Source organism: Parasteatoda tepidariorum, chromosome 10 (genome assembly GCF_982258835.1).
Source record: "Parasteatoda tepidariorum strain Cologne lab strain chromosome 10, Ptep-v5.0, whole genome shotgun sequence".
NCBI classification, from domain to species: Eukaryota; Metazoa; Arthropoda; class Arachnida; order Araneae; family Theridiidae; genus Parasteatoda; species Parasteatoda tepidariorum.
Window position 1 is genome coordinate 74,834,490 of NC_141764.1, and position 18,674 is coordinate 74,853,163.

The window sequence follows — 18,674 nt, forward strand, 5'->3', positions numbered from 1 at the left end:
ACAAAAATTCCTATGAGGATTTTATTTAGAAGGCTCTCAACTATCTTTTAAACTATTATCTTAAAAGAAACTGCATTTTGGGGATCAACGTAGTTATAAAAAAGCAAATTCTTAAAAATGCCCGCACTTGACTTTGCGAAAGAACATTCATAAAAAATGATATTATGCTTTCTTCTCCAAGTCTGTAATTCAAAACATGTGTTCTGTAATCATAAATACTCATAAAAAATGTTGGCAATAATTTTAAAAACAACGTGAGATATCGTGTTTAAGGTGGTGTAAAATGTGAAAAAATCTGTTTTTGAAATAAACGCATTTAAAGACTTTAAATTATTAGTCTATCCACTGTTATTACCTTGCACAAAAACTGCTATAACTTTGTAAATAGTTAGAGTATAAACAAAAGTAAAGTAATTTTTGAAAGTTAAAATTACAGGGATTCTAAATTTACAATAAACTCAATTTCAAAAAGTTTTGTCCCAAGTCATTGTTTTGCTAACTAGTCAAATACCTTTTTTGTGCTGAAAAATTCAAGTTTAGTTTCAGAAATCTTATTTACATCTCGTAAAGACGTTTCTCTAGCTATGTAAGGATTATATGTCTTTTTATTGTATAGGAAATATCTATGCAATGTTTTCTTTAAACTATTCTTTTTCTTCAGCTAATTCTTCGCATTAAACTAATAAAAATTATGTAATTTTATTAGAATTCATGTTTTTTGCTTCTAAGTATCTAAATATAGCTGCAAGCATGTAAAGGTTTGTTAATAGTTATTTAGAAAGAATTAGGAAAAGTTTCATGCCAAATTTATTTCAATATTTACATCAAAAGACAAAAAAATGAGAAAATCTTACTCAGAAGTTTAACTAAATTATTTTTTTAAAAATAAAGCCATATTAGCTTATATAATGTTCATTTTTATGAGCCTAAATTATGAACTTGTTTCGAAGAGAAAATTTATTATTCAATACTTTCTTTAAACAAATAACATATTAGTTTTGCAACGCAACTTTAAGATCAATTATTAATTTTAAATCTAAATTTGCTATTATTTAAATGGAAAATTTTGGTTAAATGGAAAATTTTGGTTAAATGTCAATTCGATTGTGTATTTTTTATTGGGAAATAATTCAATAATTTTTTTTTGCCAAAAATAGTTAAAATAAAGGAGCTTTAAAACAAGTTTATGCAATAAACTCTTTGTTTGATCTCAAAAACGATTTTTCGAAATATTTTTTTCTTTTATTATTTCTCCGAACGAACTAAATTTTGTAGCCGACTTTTAAAGGAATTTCTTATTTCTTAACCCATTTGTATCTTGCGTTTTTTTTCTTTTTTAAAGAACAGTTCATTTTTTCGAAAACGAAACAATACGGTACTATTATCAAAATTCATTTTTCAAGAACAAGATAGTTTAGCCTTCCATAATTTAATCACAATATAACTATTTAAATGTCAAAGCACAGCTATTTTTGAAAATGAAGTAGTAGAAAACAAAGAGACGCGACCATTTGGGATAAAAGCAAGGAGAAGATTATTCTAGTAAGATTGCGTAAAATAATGACATTTCTGGTAATAAAAAAAACAGCACAATTCCTGTTAATTAAACAGAAAATATTATGTTATTTAAACCATTCATTTGGTACTTTTTCCGTTCATATGGTAACGGTTTACTAGAAATTCTGGTTCTTCAAAATAATTGTTTCTTTTATCACACATTTAGTAAACAATACTAAACTAGGAAATAAATTTGACATAATAAATAAGTTTTAGTGCCATGCTCTGAGATATCATGAAACAATTACCAAATTTTACAACATTTACCAAAAATTATCACGTATCATAAAACCATATTTTAATGTTAATTTTACCAAATTCATTATCAAATTGCTTAGGTAAATATTACCGAGCTTGTTTGTGTTCCCATAGAGCCAAAAACACTATAGATTTTACTTTTATTTGGCGGTTTTCATCATACACTTTTTCTCAATGCAAATACAATTTTTTGATATAGATATTTTTTTATGATATCCACTTTTTATGCTTGGACATAATTGAGCTAAATTGGGATTTTTTTTTCAAAAGAAAATAGGAGTCAAATGACAATTCTTATTAAATAATTCATTTATCATTCTTTATTCAACCACACAAATCATTTTGGGAATAATAAATCAAGTTGAAAAAAAATGAAAGCTTTTCAATATATTCAATTACAGTTGAATAAAAGAGTAGTAATCGGATTAAGAATGTTTTATAGCATGAGTATATCAAACTTTATTAATTATTGCATAATAAAAGTACTTAGTTTCAAATTTAATTATCATCAAGAATAGTAAATGAGTTTTATGAATGTTATAAATTTCGTGATGAAACTTCAGAATATAATATTCAATATATTCCTTTTAGAATAATTAAAACTATTCAGAAACAAGGATTTGTAGTTTAGTATTCAGTAGTAAATTCTGATGATATCTATACTTCATATTTGTAATATTGTTGTAGATTTATACATTGTAATAAATACTGTTTATATTTCATTTATACATTTTTCTGCAACTACATTCATTACACGTATAAAATGGTACATACTTAATAATATTTATACTCTTCGTGATAAACAATATTGCATTTGTTTTAAGTTTTGTAATAGCATGATACTTTGCTTTCTTAAACATTTTATTAATGTAATATTTCTGTTAAAGTAAATCAAGAAATAACCGAAACTGAATGAATTTAAAGATATTGTGAACGATTTAATGTTCATTGGTCACTGTCAGAGATCCAACTAGGGACGTTTTACTCTTCGTTTTAGTTATGTGTTATTTTGTTTTTAATGAAAAAAGGACGAAGTTTTGAATAACGATAAATTTTTCTCGCATTATTTAAAAAAAATATATACTCTGTTGCAAGTTAAGAAAAAGCCATTTTCCTTACAGAGAGAGCTCGTTTGCTTCAAAGTTTATTATGGATGCCAAGTTCCCCTCGCCAGCGTATATGAACATCGCCAAATTTTGAAACGTTGCTGCCCAGCCTTTTTTCTTTCTTTCTTAAATTGTATGAAATGAGGGAAACATAACTTATAGAATAAAAACTATTGTTTTATTTCTATAATGATTCGTCTTTCTGTGCGCATACAAAGATACTGATGAAAGAATAATAAATATTTCTTCGTGCAGACAATGTTCTTCAACAGCAAACAAAAATAAAAATTATTTATCTTGCATTTGATTTGTTAAGAGCGGCCATTTTTAGTGGCCCACTCAAATCAAATCTTTCAACGTGATATAGATGGTTCTTTTTCAAGGACGAATGTTCTCCTTATAAAGTGAAATATGTCACCAAGTATAGGATTCCAGTAAGACTTCAAAACTATAAGCCTCTTTTTTAATAATTAAATGATATACCTGGAAAGAGATAGCACAAATTAAATTTCTGACTGACCTGTTAAACTTTTAAAAACTTTTATGATGCTTTGAAACCATATTTGTATAATTTGAAAATGAAATAAAGCGGAACTATATGCAATTGTGGATGATAAATCCTATGCAGTAAAAGTCTTTTTCTCAACTTGCAACGTAGTATAACTCATACTTGCATTAGACGTAATGCTTCAGTTGTTATCTGGTTGCTAGCTAGTCGCAAAATGGTGCAAATTTAGGATAATAACTTAACTTTGGGGATAAATTAATTTATTGCAGTCAAGAAAAAAAATGAAATATGTACTGTTATCCAGAATGTTGACTGTTATCCAGAATATTGCTTCTGTTAAAATTTGTGTACTTCACTATGGATATTTTAAAAACTCAATTGTGAGTCTCCTTTGGTCGTAGAAGGACACTAAATATAGCTTGCAGTAAAAAAGAAGCAAGTTAAATTCAAATTGTTATTCAACATCGAACTCCAGTAAAAATTTTAATCTTCTAGCTATGACTTCAAACTTGACAATAGATTATCATAATTTCTGCTTAGTAATCAGAAAACATCCGAAATGTTTATGGCAATCAGCCACATAGAGTATCAGCCATACTAATGAGAGGTTAAAAACTCAATTGTGTGTCTCCTTTAGTCGTAGAAGGACACTAAATTTAGCTTGTAGCAATAAGGAAACAAGTTAAATTCAAATTGTTATTCAACATCGAACTCCAGTAAAAATTTGAGTCTTCTAACTAAGACTTCAAGCAAACTATATATGACTATATATTATCATAATTTCTGCTTAGAAATCGGAAAACATCTGAAATGTTTATGGCAATCAGCCATATAGATGTAAAGGGTCTTCTAGCTAGTCAGAAAGTGGTAAAAATTTCAAATGTAGGATTTCACCGTCACTCAGATGAAATCAACATAATAAAATTGCAGGAATAAAAAAAATATTTCCCTTTTCAAATATTTCACATTTTACCCATTTAAGCTGTATTGTAACTAGTATTAAATGATGAGATAATTTCTATTGAAAATAATTAAATACATGAAATAAAACATTCATAAAATAGAAGTAAGCATATTCCCTCAATAAATTAATGTTCTCTTTTGTAATTAATGTTCTCTCTAATGTCAAATATTATTAATGTTCTCTTTTTATCTCGAGCATGTTTCATTTTTTTATCAATGCATCTTGTACGTCATATGTTAATTAAGCCCAATTAAAATTTAACAACAGCTCATCTTCCTAAAGAGAATATAATCTTACTTTTTGCCCATTGATGAATTTATATATAGGTAACTGTTGCCATGGCTGCTCTCTCTCTGACGTCACAAGATCAATTGTAGGTAAGGCGCGCTTACCTGTGGCACGGTTTTATTCGAAATTGTTCAACATTCCTAGAATATTCTTCCCGACAATGCCTTTAGATTTTGTATGATGATAATCGCTTCTCCGAACTCCCGGATCAATACACGAATCGTAAAGATGTCGAAACAGATGATACCATCACGGTTGCAGTTTGAAATATTCATTATAGACATATTCCTGAAAGCCCCTTCAGCTTTTCGTCTGAACATTAGCTTTTAGTCTAGATACCAGAATATTCTATTCGAATATTTAAGATTCTGTTACGACTCAATTTTGTTTATGAAAGAGAGGAATGATGGATTTTGCGGAAGTCAGGAAAATTGTTTTTGCTTGTTTTTACTTCGCCAGAAGCTGGGTTGATGAATTTAGTTCTGAAAATGTAGAAGGAAAAATTTTGTACTTAAGTTGTCGGAAAGCACTTATGAACATTTATTCCTACGTTAAATATGTTCTTTTTTGTTTTGATTTATCTTAAAGGAATTTTGAATAAGGTATCGGATGACAAACTTTTATTTTATTTAAAGTCTGCCAGGAAAGAAGTTGTACCTGCAAAAAAAAAGCACTAATAGCTAAACTAATATTACTAGGATTATTTCTGTTTGGATCAATATTTATAGGAAAACTTATATTATAAATTTTAACAACTACTTATATATATATATATATATATCATATATCATCAAATATATATATATATATATATATATATATATATATATATATATATCATCAAAATGAGGAATAAAACAAAGAAAAATTAAAGAAATATGAAAAAGGGGGAAATAAAAAGTAAAAAAATAACAAACAACAGTTTAAAAAAAAAAGAAAAAAAAAGGATGAAATTTTATTTAAAAAACCGGAAAAAAAGCCTGAAAAAAAAGATATAATCTTTTCATCAGCCCACACGAATATATCCGTAAACAGAGTGCTTTCTGATATTGTATCAATAACACTATTGTATTAATATATTTTGCTTTGGCTTTATTGATACATTATCAGAAAGCACTCTGTTTATGGATATAATCGTGTAGGCTGATGAAAAGATTATATCTTTTTCTTCCGGTTTTTTAAATAAAATTTCATCCGTTTTTTTTTTTTTTTTAAAGTGTTGTTTGTTATTTTTTTACTTATTATTTCCCCCTTTTTCATATGTCTTTAATTTTTCTTTGTTTTATTCTTCATTTTGAACTTATCTAATGGGTTCTGTTTACTTGTAGCTTAAGCGCAATAAATTAAACTTATTGTTTTTCTTAACTTTCTTCGTGTTTTCTTGTATTTATATATATATATATATATATATATATATATATATATATATATATATATATATATATATATATATATATATATATATATATATATATATATATATATATATATATATATATATATATATATATATACATATATATATGAGCTTAATGGATATAAGCTCATGAGGAAAACCCCCAAAATAACTTATAGTCACCATGTCAACATCTCTTGAAACGAATCCAGATGGTTAATTGTTCTTGTTTGGTTAACGTTCGATTGCGTTGTGGAAAACGTTACCACCCATTCCCTTTCCGAATCCCCACATAAAAAAAACAGGACATAACAATTTAGCATGGAATTTTTCACGATGAAACTGCTAGTAAGACTGCCACTTGAATGGCCGAACTCCAAGTCCATGATTGGGAAATTATCTTGCTTGAAGAATTTGCAATAAGTTGTTGAGCAAAAATTATATTATCTTTACACGCTAATGTTCCAAAACTCAAACAATATTTTTAAAAGGACAGCATGGGCATAAACATGAGATTGAATGAACAATTAATGTTAGAATAATACATTTAAAATGTACATCGTGAAGTACTTTTTGCCTTTAGTTTGGTTCCGTTTCCATAATTTAGTATTTATTTACTCATTTATTTGTTTTTTTTTTTTTTAGTTTCAGAAATTCAATATAATTTGTAAATTTTTATTTTGCTTGTAATTAAATTTACAAATTTTCCAATTTTTATAATACAACTGCAATATTTACAAGCTCTTAGAGGCATAATGTAACCCTCTATGAAGCATTCAATTCAAGATTTTATTTTAATATCAAAACATATTAGTTTGAAATCAAATATTCAATTTTTTTTTAATATGGTCGTTTTAAGTATTCTATTTTTAGATTGATTTCAAGTGATTCATTAAGTGATTCATTGATTCATCAAGTGATTCATTGATTCATCAAGTGATTCATTGATTCATCAAGTGATTCATTGTTGTATGAATTGCATCCATTTGGTATTATGATACTTATTCAAGATAAATAATATTGTTGTTGTTGTTGTTGCTAATTCCCATCTGGTCTGACGGGGTCAGACCAGATCAATGAATCCGTTGACATTCAGAAAATCCGAAACCAGAATGGGAGAGGAATGAATGTCATTCCAGTCCAGCCCTAAACAGTTCAAGATGTGCTCAGGTGATGCCTGGTTTTGTTGGCATTTAGGGCAAAGAGGAAAGACTTTTTGATTTGCAGAAAATGTGAGACATTTCAGGTGTCCACTGGCCAGTCGGGATAAGCAGGTGTTGGTTCGCCTGTCACCAGGGAGAGATAAAGAGAGTCCTGGTCTTTTTGCTTTATACCAGTAGTGAATAGGTGGAAGCAGCCACTTTTGTTTGTTCTGGGACTTTTGCCTTGCAAACAGTTCAAGGTATGTAAGCTCTGAGGTGGAGGGGACTGGATGGTCTAGTCCCTTCTTTGCAAGAGTGTCAGCCAACTCGTTGCCGTGGATATCAACGTGGGACGGGATCCATTGAAAGTGGACCTCATGCTGTTGGGAAATGAGCTTTACTTTTTGTAAGATCGAAAAACTGGTTTTATCTCCAATGAGGGCCCAATTTTTGAGGTGTTGAATTGAACTACGGCTGTCAGATAGTATCCAAGTATTTCCAAGGTGCCCTTCACTCAAGATTTTCTCTAGTCCCCTGTCGATTGCAATTAGTTCGCTTCGAAAGACGGAGCAGAAATCGGGGTTTCGTTGATGAAGAGTGTAGTTCTCTCGAGGTGTTTCAATAAATACCCCACTGCCAGTCTGTCTATCTATTTTACTGCCATGGGCTATGCCGGAGGCAGCTTGCTACTGGTAGGGTCTCCCAAGCCGGACAGGCCGAAGGGTAGGTGCCAGACTAAAAAGAACACCACCAGGAGCCAAGACAGTCTTCTACCTCACGGTGCTCCGGTCTTTGGACAACAGAAGCTGCATACCCCCTCCCAAATAATATTGTTTGAATAAAAATGGGAAGATGAATGTGTTTCCTTTCAATTTCTTTAGACATTAATTTTCTATGACTGATAACAGAGTGATAGTAACAGCATACTTAGAAAGTAATGCAAGATGTGAACTTTTTCATACTCAGTGTTTTGCTCTTTTGTTGAAATTCTAACTTTTTGAAAAGAATTCTTTTTCATAAGATGATGACAGTTAGAAGGCTGTTATATATAGTTTTGTTGCGATATTTGATAATGAGAGTTTAAATTTAAAATAAAAGTTATTTAGTGTGCTCCAACAATGGTATTAACTATATTCTTGCTATCGATAACTTTTCTTTCTGATACTTCAGATTTATTTTACTTCTCTGATAAACTTGTTACCAAGTGAGTTCAAGAAAAGTTTGAATTTTTTTTTGTTTGTCTCAGTCAAAACTTTCGCTTGCTCCTAGCACAATGTCTAATTTCTAGGAGATGCATAGCGATGCAACAAAAAGTGGCCTTGTTAGAAATATTTTTTGATTCAAATTTTAAAGTTTCAGATATTTGTCGGTTACAGCCTGACGAATCAGGAGTTTTTATTAATACGGAAAACACAGAGGATGATAACTTATGGCATTTTTTTTTATTCTACGTCTTTTGAGCATTGTTTTTAAAAGTATCATTTGACAAGATGAAGTGGAAAATAAAATTGTAATGTCAAGTGCAAATGAAGAATGAAAAGTTGAAACCCAATTAAATCATATAGCATACAAAATTGAAATCTGGTGTACCAGCAAAATTGAAAAAGCTGGCAACAATTTTGCAAAAATATTTATAAACCCATAGATTGTATTCCTCTTGTCATATTTTATTACTATTCCTGAAAAATAGTACATAAACGTTTCGTTAATATATATTATCATTTTATACATTTAAAAAAATTTAATTTATTAATTATATTTCCCAAAATGATGTTTTATTTTTTTTAAAAATTTTCATGCAGATACCATTTTATTCCAAATCTAGATATGTCTGTAATACAACTAAAATAACCTTGAACGACATCTATAAAAATTGCCTCTGTTAAACTCCAATGTTTTAAAAATGAAACATCGTTAAAAACGCTCTTAAAAATTTTTTCACTCATTTTTTTATTGTGTATAGATTTTTTCAGCAGTGAATTTATCAATTTTCGCGTATAATAGCAAGTTGGTATATCCTTTCTTAATTCTGCATTTAAACGGTTAAACTATTTATAATATTTACCTGTTTGGTACTTCATCTTTAGCTATCATTATATGTTTATGTTTTCTTTCCTACTACTAAGTTGTTTTACGTAGATTTTTATTAAAGCGCTATGGTAATGCATTTTTGGTAAATTTAACAATTAAATGTGATAAAAATTTGTAACTGTGGTAAAATTTGGTACTTTAATTATGATACCTAAGAGCATGTTATAAAAATATTAAATTGGATAAATTTGCTTTTCAGTCTTATTTTGATTTTATTAAATGTATGGTGATAAGAACTATAATTTTGAAAACCAGAATTTCTGGTAAACCATGAACTGAAATATTAGCAAATGAATGGTTTAAAAACAGCATATTTTAATCAGAAATATATATATTTTTTTAATTAAAATAGCCATTACCATACAATATGAAATTTTACTGAAATTTTTATCTCCGTTTATTTTGAAATTAAATATTGCTGCGTAAATTGTTGCTTTTAACACTCTTGATAGTAAAAATAATATTAGAGAGAAAGGAGCTCGAATTTTAGATTGATTTTTTTTATGTAATACTTAAAGTTTTCATTAAATATAAACGTACGTGACGATAAAGGGACAAAATATCAATACACACACAGGTTATTGTGTAATTAGCTATTTTTTTAACGAAAGAATTACTATTTATTCAAATTTTTAATTTACAAATATTCATATGAAAAACACAAATATTATAGTTAATAGTTACTGATTTCATTTTATATTCCTTCTTCGTATATTTTAATCTTCTATTTTGAAATGCAAAATTTTTGTTCAATTTAATTAAATTTGTAAAAAGTCAGAATCTTAAAAAGATTTTTCATATCATATAAACCTCTCCTCAAAATGACAAGTATTAGTACTATAAAAATTTTTTTTGCAAACATTCATGGTACATAGACAAACATTACACGTAAATACCACACGAATTTATTTGTTCTACGGTTTTTAATAAATATATATCTATACCAAAGTAAGAAGTCAGTTCTCCTTTCCTGGATAAAAGATTTCCTGGAATATTTTTGTTCTGTCCATCCGAATGAATATTGCACAACACTTACGTGTTTAGCCGATACCAGAGGTGAGGCTGCAGGGCATGTAAGCCACTAAATTTTTCATTTATTTATTTATTTATTTTTCTCCCCTTTCGATTATATGAGAGAAGCGAAGGCTGGATATATATTTCCTGACGTATAAAAATACAGATAGAAATTGGAAGAACTCGTTATTTTCTGTTACAGAATTGTGTTCTTTTTGCTTCTTTTTCCTTCCTTGCTCTTTTTCGGAGCATACTTACTTGTACGTGCAAATTGAGTGTCAAAGTAATAAATTATTAAGAAAATTAATTAATAATAATGGTTTCGTTTAAATTGTGTCAATCATGCAGCAGTGGCTGGTTGATGGGAATTTTGCTCCCTGTTCTCACCGACCGCAATAAAATATCAGTAGTGGTAGATGAATCATTGGTTAGAACCCCCTTTCAGTTGGGCTAACCATGAGAGGCATTTGTGGTTTTCCAATCCATGTAGCGCAAAGACGGGTTAGTACCACCAAAAAGTCCTCCAGACAATTTTATCATAAAGAACTTACTTATAGTCAATTTCACCATAAAAAACTTTGGAATCAAATTTACCATAAAGAAAAATTTTACCATAAAGAAATACTGCAACATAACATTTTGAAGAGCAAAAAGCACCAGACACTGTAACTTAAATGTATGCTTGTAACATTTTGCATATTTACATACTGTGAAATATCCTAAAATGGGTTCAAGTTTTAACTGTACTGTAAAATTTATTTCCTATTACAGTAAGTTTTTGTAACATCATCGAGATAAGAAGATAAGACCTTTTGAAGATAAGACCTTCAGTGAAAAATTACTATTTTTCATGAAGCTGAATTTTAATGAAATTGCTTTTAATCTAAAAAGCAATAATAACAATATAGCTCTAGTTAACCGCAAAGAGAATGAGAGTTTCTAAATGGTAAAATGAATGAAAATATTCACCAGATACAACTGAAAATAAATTGTCTTCGATGCATCTTTATGGTATGTTGACTCCATTACGAACAGAAAATTGTATCGACTATTTCAACCATTCTTATTGCGGAAGCTTTAGGAGATGGTACTTAATGATTGCCATAACTACAACCGAAACAACGGTCGAAAAGTTACTGTTGCCATTCCAGAGCACTCAAATGTTAGATTTTGGTAAAAATATATATCATGCGAAATACAATTCTGATGACGAGAAAATTATGGAAATGGACGCGATGGGAAACAAAATGTGACTTTCGATAAAGAGAATTTGGATGAAAAAAAGGAATGTTTATGTTTCTCTAGTGATTACTTTTCATTTTTTATCATCTTCTCTAATGTTTCTTTATCTTCTTCTCTTACGTTTCTAAATATAGTCAAATAACTATTCTCAAATTTTCGCATGTCATTTGAGGTGATTATATACGAATTTTCTTACCTAAATACATGATCGCTTGCCCTCTGTAAGTGTTATACATTAAAATGCATGATAAACGAACAAACTAAATTACTAAAATAGTAGATTACCAGATGAGTTATTGTTTGCTAGAAACATCTAAACGTACTTTTTTAATGAATTAAGGTAGTAATGCCTTTATTCAATTGATGAACTGATAGCACAAAGATATTAAAAAATAGACATTTTTATTTTCTAATCGGCCTTGAACAGCCGGCCCAATTCTGACTATACAGTCATCAATGTGCAACTCCATAGCCTTGTAATTTCAAAACTAACTCAAAAGACAAACGAACTCTTGGAACAAACATTGGCACAAATTAACCTGTGAAGAGGACTTCTTTAATGGAACTTTGCCCCCCCCAGCGTATGCGTTACATGGAAAGGAAAACCTCTCATGGTTTGCCCGATGGCAAAGGGACTCTAATCAGTGATCTATCTACCTACCACTGAGGACATTTTGCTCCACAGTGGTCGGTGTGAGCCGGAAGCAAAATTCGTGCCAACCAGCCACAGCTGAAATTTGAACATTGGTCATCTCATGAGGAGGCGAACTCCTTATCCCCTGATCCACAGTGGCTCATAAAGTTAGATATTACAAAGATACATATAGGATTCTGATAGCATAAAAACTAGCTGTCTTCACTCTGCGGAGCATTTGATTTATTGGCAAGATCATTCGGGCAGGAAGGCAAGGCCCTGTGTATTTATAAAAAATTTCTAAAGTCCATTATATATATATATTTTATTAAAACATTAAAGAATTAAAATTGCACCTAATACTGCAGAAAATGCTGTCGTCTCTTGCTATTTCTCCGCTAATAAATGGTTTAAAAGTTTGTTTGTTTTTTACTGAAGAAATAAAGGCATCAAAAATATTCAAAACAAATTATTGAAAAAAAAATTCTAAATTAGCTAGTATGACTTAGAAATTTCTTCTGTTCAATATAAGCCAATTAGCATGTGACGTAACTACCCCTACAAACATTAAAGACCAATTCACTAGTATATAAGACATGTTAACTTCATTCCATCTTGGGGTACCTTTTGATAGATGAAGGTTGGCATGGTCGATTTATAATCGATCGTCTAATTACTATTGTGGGGATTTAATTATGGACCATGCCAACCTTCATTTATCAAAAGGTATCCCAAGATGGAATGAAGTTAACATGTCTTATATACTAGTGAATTGGTCTTTAATGTTTGTAGTGGTAGTTGCGCCACAAGCAAATTAATTATCGCTTACGTCGTTTAACAGATTTGTTTATTCTGTGATTCCCCGATGCTCTAATTAACTCATCTTCTGATTTTTTAATGCGACTATTTCTACTTCATTGACTAACAAATACAGCGTTTCGATGACTTTCAAAAATATGGGTTTCTTGATTCACTACTTTATTGTTTCCTTATTCCATTTTCTTGCCTTCTGTTGCTTTCAATCACTCGCCGTATGTAGTATTATTCTTACTAGCAAATTAACATAAGTCTTTAGTTGAGCGGTTCTTGTACTCTGCTAGGATGTGTCGTTTAAATATGAATATTATTTTTACAATCAATATAGTATTACCGGTTGTTGTGTAAAACCTAAATAAAAATTGCATTTATTAAGAAACATTGATATTCATATTTCGCATTTAATGTATTTTACATTTTTACAGATTATCATATGCTTGTATCGCATTATAAAATTATTTATTGAACCCATCTGGACAGAATTTTTATTAATCTTAATATATATTTTTGCAGTTAATATTATAAAGTTCCCTCTCTAAGAATTATTCATCTCTGCTCGGAGAAAAGAAAATTCTGGTTAAATTAACTCCCTATATGATAATGACATTTCCGATGAAAAAACATAATGAAAAAACTTCCGATGAAAAAACTCCCTATATGATAATGACATTTCCGATGAAAAAACTCCCTATATGATAATGACATTTCCGATGAAAAAACATAATTATGGTAATAAAATCAAAATATTTGATATTTATAAGCAATTCCGAACATAATATGGGAACGGTTTACCGGAAATTCTGTTTTTCAAAATTACAGCTCGTTTTCCCCAGCATTTAGCAAAAAATACAGAACTGAAAAGTAAATTTAACTGAATAGATAGGTTTTATCCCCTACTCTAAGGTATAATGATTAAATTGCCAAATTTTACTAGATTTACTAAAATTGACCACTTATTATAACACTATACTTAATTATTATTTTAACCAAAATCATTTGGCAAAAATTATCGGCCTTTTTGATGTTTCTTGCCAAAAATAAAGAAATTCTTACTATATCCTGGTAGCTTTGACCATATTTTTTTCCTCAGAGTTACGAAAATTCTAACTAAGCAATGAGGAATAATAAAAGTATGTCATATATTTTGATACTTATTAGAATACTTAACGATTTCTAATAGAATAAAAAGATCATCTCTTATTTAACTATTGGGTCATTCTTAAAATGCGATAATTAGTCCTTATCTGTTTCGTATGATTGTAAAACAGGCATTATACTCAAAATCAGGAGAGTCAAAAATATCATTTTTTTCGAATTAAAACTTATTGTTAGAATTTGTCAATATTACTTTTACTCTTTATTAGAATAAAAATATAATATCTTATTTAAAAATTGGTTAGCTCTAGAAATATAATAATTACCAGTTTCCCAAGATTGTAAAATAAGTGTTTTAGAAATTGTATTAAAAAAGTATTATTTAATGATTTGTTCAAATTAATTAAATTTTTCTTAATAAATGTATCATCTCTTATTTAACTAATGGTTAGTTCTAGTAATATGATAAAAGAAGATTTCTTAAAAAGAAATTCTGCCAAAGAAAAAGATTTTTTTTCCACCAGAAATTTAAATCTTCCTTTCACGTGTCGAAATGAAATTGTAATATGAAGTAGAACGTTATTTTGCCTGATCCCTGGATAAAATGAAAATGCGCAAAATAAATGCTGGAATAAAAGAGCAGAAAAGGTAACAATTTAAACTTTTAAAGTGAGATGCATGACAGCAATAAAGCTGCATTTTCATAAAGTGAAAACTAAATTTCACACTCACTTCCTAATATAAAATTCTAAAACTCAAAATTGAAAAGGAAAAGCCTTACCTTTTCTCCCTTATTATTGTAGGGAATCCATTTCATTTTATTAAAATTCTTATTTCGCCCATGGATCATTTTAAGTAAACTTGCACTTTTGATACCTTCCTGATTTTAAGTAATTTTAATTACTTAAATAAAATTCCAAATAACATTTTTATGCATTTAAATTAATTTAATATTTATTTTTAGTAAGTGTAGAGATTTTACGCAGATTTTAATATTTTAAAAATAATGCTTGTGCAGTACCGTTTTAATACGTCAGATACAGTATATTGCTATGTCTCAGTCTTCTTTGCCCCTTTTTAACTGCCATTTAACCAGTTGAATCGTTTAATTAAGTAGAGATTAGGTTTAATTAGGTAATATTCTTGAGGTAAAAACTGTTTTACTTGTTATGTATAGCACATCTTATCTAATATATAACAGTTTTAAAATTACTTCTGTGCAGAAATCAAATAGTTTAATGTTCTCCAGAATTCTTCCACTTGTTACAATAATTTAATAAATTATTTTTGTTGAGTGGTCAAAAATAGGTCGCATGGAACCCCGGATGTACTGTTTCTGGATAAGGCAGCCATTTTAAGAGTTATCATTAAAATTTTTGTATTCTAAAATAAATAAAATTTTAACAAGCTAAGGATATTATATATATACTTTCTCCTCCGTTACACTCTCAGAAATAAAACTCTCCCTTTTGATTATTCAGCAATCCCTTAGCAACATTTCGGCAATCTTGAGAATCATTTCGTAACGAAATCATGTGATCAAGTTTGTGACAAAATGTGAACTCTTAAATAGACAAATACATAAATTCTCAAATATAAATAAAACGTTTCCTAAACTCGAAACCTCGTTGTAGTGTACTGTGGAAGATTGTAAGCGAAGATTGTAGCGAAATTTGAATAAAAAACTAAACAACCAAAGATAAGGTGACGAAAGAAGTTGACCGGCCTGCAGGGTGTTCAAGGGGTTGGCCTCATAACAGAAAAATCCGGGTTGAAGATACATTTTCGTCATATATTTTGAGAGTTTGTGTTTCGTCACAAATCACGTGATTTCGTCACGAAATGATTCTCAAAATTAAAAAAATACTGCTCAAGGATTCCTGACTCATCAAAAGTGAAAGTTTTATTTCTGAAAATGTACACGAAATATTCTCCCTTTCTTACATTTATAAGAGATCTTATAAACATCTTCTGAAAAAATATTAATGGGTATCTGTATAAAAATTTAGAATGCTGGCGTGTTTACATATGAACATATAAATGTTTCAAAATACAGTTTTTACTGTAAAAATCAGTGCGTAAGTACATAAATATTACGGCTGAAACATATAAAGACATTATAACTTGTTTGTTTGCCCGTTAAAAAATAAGATATGTGTTTTATAACCAACTTGAAGCTTTAAGTATTAATCTCGGAAAGATTTTCATAACATTTAAAATTTAAAATGGAAAAATAACATATTTCTTTTATCTATAATGAAATTAATCTAATATATTAAAGAGAAAAAACTAAACAAAATTATCTGAGACAATATAATTAAATTTAAATCAACTTAAATGATAGCTCACACGTACTAATGTATAGATTTGTTACATTTCAAACATAAAATTGACAAACAAAATATTTCCCTTTTATCTATTATGAAATAAAGTTATTGTATTGGAGAGCAAGACAAAGCAAAGGAGCTTGTGAAAAGAAATGAAAATAAAGATATTTAATAAATTGAAATAAATACAAAATTAAACAGCTTTGAAAAATGTTTTATGGAAACATTTCTTTTAAAAAATTTACCATATTCCAAGCTTATGTTGAAAACAGAAATATTTAATATTTTACTATATCGGAAATAAATGATATATATGCTAGTTACGGGAAAAAGTTTTGGAACATCTGGACTTTCACATCTGTTGCGTGCTATGTTGTAATATTGAAAGAATATTTGCAGACACTGGAAAATACTTCTTTTACTTCAATGTTCTTCGCTGAAAAAGAATATTACACAAATATTCTGAGCAGTAGAAAAATTTCTAACCTCTTGCATACTTTTTTAAAGCATTTATTATAATAAGCAAGCAAAAGGTTTTAAGAATATTTATTATCTGTGATGTAAATTTTAATAGAATGTATTTGGAATTATTTTTAAATGGAAACTATTTTTATAGAATAAAAACAAGTAATACAATGTACAAATCGATGCTAATTAAGACAATTTAAATTTATATAATTTAATACATAAACAAAATAATTTTTAATTGAATGGATTTACAAATGAATATAAGATGCTTTTGAATTTATAATTTTATAATTAAACAAAATACCATTGTTACCTTATATAGTATTTTGAATGTGTGGGTGTACATTACAAATTTGCTTGTTGGTTTCATTTACGACAAATAAATTTAAAATGATTTTATGACTTGATATTAAAATAAATTAACTTTTGTCAAAGGAGAAAGTGTTTTAACGATGTGTGCATAATTTATGTAATTATGTTGTTTTGCCTAAAGATAAATTAATCTTTATTTTTGCGTTGAAATCCGAACCATACATTGAAATAACATAAATTTAAAATAAAATAAAATATTAATGTAATAAAAATGTAGCATTCTTTTTATATGTAAACATATCTCGATTTTTATTTGAGGCGAATAAATGGAATTTTTTATGTATTTACGATTAAAACAAATTACAATTTGTTATAAGAATATTAATTTACGAGCAAATAAACTTTTTTCTATGTAAATATTTCGTTCTGTAACAAATTTTATTTTTACCCCCTCTAAATTCGCGGAACAGAAATTATGTGTTAAGTATAGGGAAATATTAGGAAATTTTACTGTTGACTATTGACAAGTTGAAGCATTTTTAAGAGTTATCATTTTCTGAAACTTACGATCACTTTTGAAAAATTAAAAGTCTTAAATAATTCAAAAAACTTATGATCACTTTTGAAAACTTAAAAGTCTTAAATAATTCAAAAAACTTATGAATTAATAATATCAAGCATTTTTATTGAAGTATTTCTTAAAACATGATAAAAGCTGAGAAGTAATCATGGAACATAGTAATAATGTAAATATTTCGTTCTGTAACAAATTTTATTTTTACTCCCTCTAAATTCGTGGAACAGAAATGATGCGTTAAGTATAAGGAAATATTAGGAAATTTTACTGTTGACCAATGACAAGTTGAAGCATTTTTAAGAGTTATCATTTTCTGAAACTTACGATCACTTTTAAAAAATTAAAAGTCTTAAATAATTCAAAAAACTTATGATATTAATGATATCAAGCATTTTTATTGAAGTATTTCTTAAAACATGATAAAAGCTGAGAAGTAATCATGGAACATAGTAATGATGTAAATATTTCGTTCTGTAACAAATTTTATTTTTACTCCCTCTAAATTCATGGAACAGAAATGATGCGTTAAGTATAAGGAAATATTAGGAAATTTTACTGTTGACCAATGACAAGTTGAAGCATTTTTAAGAGTTATCATTTCCTGAAACTTACGATCACTTTTGAAAAATTAAAAGTCTTAAATAATTCAAAAAACTTATGATATTAATGATATCAAGCATTTTTATTGAAGTATTTCATAAAACATGATAAAAGCTGAGAAGTAATCATGGAACATAGTAATAATGTAAATATTTCGTTCTGTAACAAATTTTATTTTCACTCCCTCTAAATTCGTGGAACAGAAATGATGTGTTAAGTATAAGGAAATATTAGGAAATTTTACTGTTGACCAATGACAAGTTGAAGAATTTTTAAGAG

General features: G+C 28.3%; 1 protein-coding gene across 8 annotated transcripts in view; it reads left to right on the top strand.

Annotated features, from left to right (window-relative positions):
* LOC107448889 (ras-specific guanine nucleotide-releasing factor 2) overlaps nucleotides 1–18,674 on the top strand; it is a 366,035-nt gene that overhangs the window by 209,998 nt on the left and 137,363 nt on the right. The window lies entirely within an intron of this gene.